This window comes from Elephantulus edwardii, unplaced genomic scaffold, assembly GCF_000299155.1.
Source record: "Elephantulus edwardii isolate Elephantulus edwardi_28Jun2011 unplaced genomic scaffold, EleEdw1.0 scaffold00177, whole genome shotgun sequence".
NCBI classification, from domain to species: domain Eukaryota; kingdom Metazoa; phylum Chordata; class Mammalia; order Macroscelidea; family Macroscelididae; genus Elephantulus; species Elephantulus edwardii.
The window spans coordinates 6,396,112-6,402,235 of record NW_006399927.1 but is presented as its reverse complement, the minus strand read 5'-3'; positions in this window follow the sequence as shown (position 1 = coordinate 6,402,235).

The following is a 6,124-nucleotide window of genomic DNA, read 5'->3' as shown; positions in this document are numbered from 1 at the left end:
AAATAATATAAAATAAAATTTTCAAAGTAAAGATATACAGCTTTGGTGAATTAAGTGATGCGAAGAGCTCCATCTGTTTCTTGAAACACTTCAATTAATATTCCATCATTAGGGCCTTATTTTCTGCTAATATAATCAGCAAAATTTGAACTTCTTTATTCACTGCTATTGATTCTTGATTATTTACTGCTTTCTGAAACGATTCGGTGTGGATTGAAGCTTTTTGGTACATTTGTCTTGTGTATTCCTTCCATCTTTAATGTTTCCTTAAATAATGAAGATTTTACTTCTAGAATATTTCAATATAATCAATTGAGGCTTGACTTTGTTCTTCAGTTATTTCTTTGACAAAGTTCAACTTTTCTTCCTTTTTGTTTTTCTACCTTCAGTTCTTTGAATATTGTGTTAAAATTATTTGCATTGTTTTCTTGAGCTGTCTTTAGAAATATTTTCTCTTCAACTTTATTACTTCAACATTCCTTGTCCTTGTTTTGGTTTCCTAGTTTCTTCTGACTTCATTTTGTTCTTTTCTTTTCTTTAATCTCTATCTTTAAAATGGCCTTTTATTTTCTTCACAGGTGATGTACTTGATGTCATAAAATAACTTGTCTGGCCATCAGTCAATAGACTTCAATACAGTCATCATTTCTTTGGCTGGTTTTTAAATTCAGTTAAGATAAACTAAGGTATTTTGGTGGTATTTTGCTTTTCACAAATATCTTTTCATTTTCTTCTCTTTAAATTTAAGTTTACATAATAGTAATTGATGGTTATTTACTCATTCCACTACTGCTCTTATTTTTATTGCCTGTATTCAGCTTCTCCAATGTCTCTTTATATAAATGCAGTCATCTGATCCTTGTGTTGTTGTTGTTATGTGTCATCAAGTCACCCGCGACCCACAGCGACCCCGTGCACAACAGCCCCAAACCCTGCTCTATCCTGTGCCAATCAAACTGCCCCCAACACAAACATCCCAATTACACCAGTCACTGAATCAATCCACCTCATAGATTGTCTTCCCCTCCCCGCTCCTGTGCTGTCCCTCCACCCTCGCAAGCACGATGTCCCCTTCCAAGGACCAGACCCTCCTCACAACACGTCCAAAATATGTCAGACAAAGCCTCAGACTCTTTACCTCGAAGGAGCAGCCTAGTTTAATCCTCTCCAGAATGAATCTGTTTATTTTCTTAGCAGTCCATGCTACACTCAATACTCTTCAGCACCACAGCTCAAAGGCATCAATTCTCCTTCTGTCCTCTCTAATCATTGTCCAACTCTCTGATGCATAACAAGTTATTGCCAAGACCATGGCTTGTATCAGATGAACCTTATTCTCCAGAGTGACACCATTGCTCTTTAGTAATTTGGAAAGGTCCCTAACAGCAAACGTTTCAATTGCAATACGTCTTTTAATATCCTAGCTGCTGGTGCCAAGAGTGCTGACTGTGAAGCCAAGCAAACTAAAACTGTGAACAATCTCAATCTCTTTACCAGCCATCCTGATGCTGCCAATTGGTCCAGTTTGATGGGCTTTTTAAAATCTCTTCTACTCCTTTTATAATTTAATATTAAGCAAGTAACATCTGAATTTCAATTTTTACATGCATGTCTATATGGGTATATATGTTTACCCATGTGTATTTATATACATGTATTATCTCTTTGTGTACTATTGAGAAGTACAGCTTAACTTCCATGGCAGCAGCAGTCAAGAACTCAAAAGAAATGTTGCATTGTGAAATCTGTTGTTAAGGACATCTCCAAAGTATTAAAGAAAAATGATGTTAGTTTAGGTGCCCTGATCCAAGCCAAAATATTCTGAGTTGTTCCCTATGCTTCTGAAAGTTGGACAACAACTAAGAAAGGTCAAAGAAGATTTGATGGCTTTGAGTTTTATTGGTGAAGAGTATATTGCATATACAAGGGACTTCCAAGAAAGTAAATACATTTGTCCTGAAGGATGTGTAACCAGATTATTCCTTGGAGGTGAGGATTATGAAACTTCATCTTATATGCTTTGGACATAGAATCCGAGGAGGTCTAGTCCTTGGAAAAAGGCATCATACTCATCTTTCCTGGATTAGCATTCACCTCTTTAAAACTATTTTCTTAGTCATATGCAAACTATTTCACAAGTTTTGTTTACTAGTAACTGTAACAGCTAACACAAGTATGAAAGCCAATGACCATTCAGACAAGGAGATAGTTTGTGAGAAGATTATCTCTTTTCTCCCAGTTCTGTAATAAAGTGCTTTGGATATTGTGGGGGAAGAAACATACTAGGAAAGGTCAGTGAAAGTGAAGGAGACTATCAATAAGACGGATTGACTCAATGAATGTTACAATGTTGGAGATGTGAGACTGGCACAGGATAAGGCAAGATTCCAAACTGTTGCTGTCAGTCACTAGTCAACTTGATGGAATCTCCAAAAATATAACAACAATCAATTATCACAGTAGCATCCACTTACTAAACAACATGCCTCTGGAAACTCTATGAACTTTGATAAATGTTGATAGTTATAGAAAGGCTTCAGGAATTTTATTCGTAGGGTCACTATTAGTCATGCTCAAGTCAATGACAATCAACAAAAACAACAATAACAACAACACTCAAAATCATGCTGAGATGTTAAAATAGATGCTGATTAAGGCATCTTTAGAAAAGTTGAAGTTGCACCAGAAATCTCAGTAGGAGAAATCTTCAAATATATTGTGATTCAAAGAAATACTACCTAAAGTAAGATCAAGAACATTGACAACTTGACAAGAATAGAGAGCTTATTTTATATTTATTGGATAGCTAAAACTCATGAGGTTTTCCCCCCCTCCAGTTGGCCTTGGGGAAGGTGTTCCTGGATGTCCTTAATGTATTGGACTATACCCAAAATAATTATCTATCACATGATCACTCACATTTTAAAACATCAGTAAATAATTATTAGGAGAACACTGGGATAAAAAAGGGTAATCAATATTCTAAATGTTCCATGAGTGTGATTTCTCTCTTTACAAAGCTTTATTGTCTTGTTGAAGTATATTTAAAAAGAAATAAAGAAGAGATCCCCGAGCTAGTAGTAGCAGCTACTAGTTTTAAAAAACGCATTAATAAGTTTAAGTTCTAGAATACCCAGCCAACCTAATGAATGTCTGAGACCTAGCTTAAGTCATGAATAAACTCCTTTGTCAGCATTCCAGACCTTGCACAACAGGGCTAACATGTTCTCAGTCATCTTCTTGTTGTTGTTAAGTGTCATCAAGTTGTAAATAACTCATAGCAACCCTATGAATGAAAGACCTGAACACTTGTATAACTTTCCTCATTTCCTCATGTTCATAGAGTTTCTGGAGGCCAGCCATTTTGGAAGTGGATGCCACTCCTGCTTCCAAGTTTGTTTTAATCAGGAAGCTCCACAAAATACTGTCCATCATGGGCAACCCTTGTCACATTTGGCACATCAGTGTCACAGTGTTTAGCATCACAGCAACCTTGAGTTGCCTCTGTACATCAATGCACAGACTAGTGCAATACCACTTAGAAGAATGCTTGACCGCCCCCCCCCAAAAAAAATTCAACATTCCACCCTAATGCTCACCAGTCCCAGCCAATGAGCTTCTGTAGAACCCGGCTCCTGCAGAAGACTTACAAACTGGATCCCAGTGCCCCAGTCATGTTGTTATTGTTAAGTGCCGTCAAGTTGTAGGCAGCTCATAGAGACCCTATGAATGAAAGTCTTCGACAGTTGCATGACTTTCATCCTTTCTCCACCAGTCATGTTGATGAACTGTAATCTTAAACACATACATCTAAGCTTAGCAAACTCCCTAACAAATAAGAAATTCTGAAGAAGTGCTGTCAGGCAGAGGGAATCCAATTTGAGGAGCGATAGAGTTGAATTGATTTCACTACTTATTAAATAGTATTGCAAGTTTGAAAAATAATAGTAAAGATACCATATCCACATATAACTTGAGCAACTCTAAATACCCAGATAAAAAAAAGATAACACAATTCTCTCACTTATCCAGCTATTTTATGCAACTAAAGAGATAGAATTTCCAAGATTGTTGGGGGGGGGAATAAATAAATCTTCTTGTTGTGTTAAGAAATGATGCAGTACATTTCAATCATTTGTGATCATAGAAAAAGAAATAATCATTTGTGTTTTAAAGAAAACTGACATAGAAAAGAAAATAAAGAGAGAGAGATGATACAGTAGACAAAAAACAATAACATACATACTCAAAGAATGCTTTAAGGAAATTTGAAGGTTAAATTACACCCACTCTTCACTCATTAGGGAGCTCTGATGGCCTAGTGGAAAAGAGTTATGCCATCAACTCAAGCCATATTCAGTTTGTCAGCTCCTAACAACTACAACAACAACAAACAACAACAGTATATTCCTAGAATGGTTCTGTGCCCTTTTCATATTGTTGTTAGGTGCTGTCAGATCAATTATAACTCAGAGTGACCCTAAAAACAACAGATCTGAACATCATCCTATCTTTTGCCATCCTCATCATCTTGAATATATTTGAGCCCTTTGATGTAGTAATTGTATTAATTCATCTCGTTGAGGGTCTTTTTCTCTTTTGCTATCTCTCCACCTTCCCAAGTATGCTGTCCCTCTTCAAGAAATAGCCTCTCGAGCTTAATATCTGGGAAAGGACTGCAACCCCTAACTCCCAGGGCTGCCCTAGCCCTGCACCCCCATCCCTGCCACAGCATCATGTCCAGGGACATTACCCCACCACCATCCCACGCCCCCACACTTCTGGCACACCCTGGTGGCCTTGCCATAACCCTGAACCCCTGGTGGTGCTCCAGGGCCACTAGAGACTCCTTCATGCAGCACAGAGACCTACCAACAGCCATGGACAGTAGATTATGAGTCAGCATGCAAAGGCACACTGCAGATCCAGTCATCGTCTGAAGCCACCAATCGAGCTGCTGTGGGACTGATCTGCCATGAGAAAGGCTGGTAGGATCCTAATTGGGTTTTCTTGGGCACCACCGATTGCCTGGGAGAGTACCCAAGGGTGAGCCCACTGGTGAGAAGTTGGCTGAGCTCTCTCGGGGCATGCCAACTGCCCAGGAATGAGTGGGCCAGTGATAATTTGGCTGACTTTTGTGGACACTGCAGACCAGCAAGAGGTGAGTGGGTTGGTGGGAATTTGACATTGTCTTGTTGAGTCCCCTTGGATCCAGGAGCCTTCCTGGGCAGGGGCCACTGTGCAAAGGCAAATGCGTGAGCACCACTGGACAGGGACCAGTGAATGAAAACCACTGGGTGGGAGACGGACAGCTGGAATTTGAATAGGAACCCCAATTGTAAGCATACCCAGACAACAGAGGCCTGAGTGAGGTCCCCCAAGTGGTTGACCTGCCCTTGTGATTGCCTCACCCATGTGCATGCCCTAACCCATTTGGCTCCACACCTGTGTCTACACATCTGGTTAATCAACCTGTCTTTAATCCAGAGCACCTTGACCTGTCTTATCTACAAGAGGCTGCTCTCATAGGCTCTGAACTGACATTTCCCTGGAGTCAGACGTTCAGAGAAAAACACAAGTGGGATAGCTACCCAACTGATCTCTAGAGCATTATCTTCAGATCAAGAGCATATCAATATCTCAAAGAAAGCAAGCTGTCCCACACAATACACAAGCACAAAGCAATATATCACCCCCAAAGTGTGACACAGTATCAATGGATTTCCTGAAGCCAGAAAGCCTGATGGAACTTTCTGACACAGGATTTAAAAGAGCAATGATTGAATATTTTCAATGGATGAAAGATAAATTTGAAGAATTACAGGACACTACAAGCAAAAACCAGGAGGAATTAAACAAACAAACAAAAAACAGTCCAGAACAATGTAGAGAAAACAAACGAGGCATTAGCAGCACTGGAAAAACAAGAAACCACTTTCCAAAATATGAGGTCCAATGTTTCAGATGCTGTCAACATGATGGAGGGACATGTGAGCACAGTTGATGAGATGGAACACAGAACCAGTGAAATAGAAGACAAAATTGTCACCACTGATCTGCTAGAACAAAAAGCAGACTCAAAAAGGAAGGAAAAAGAAGAAAATGTAAGAATAATGTGGGACAC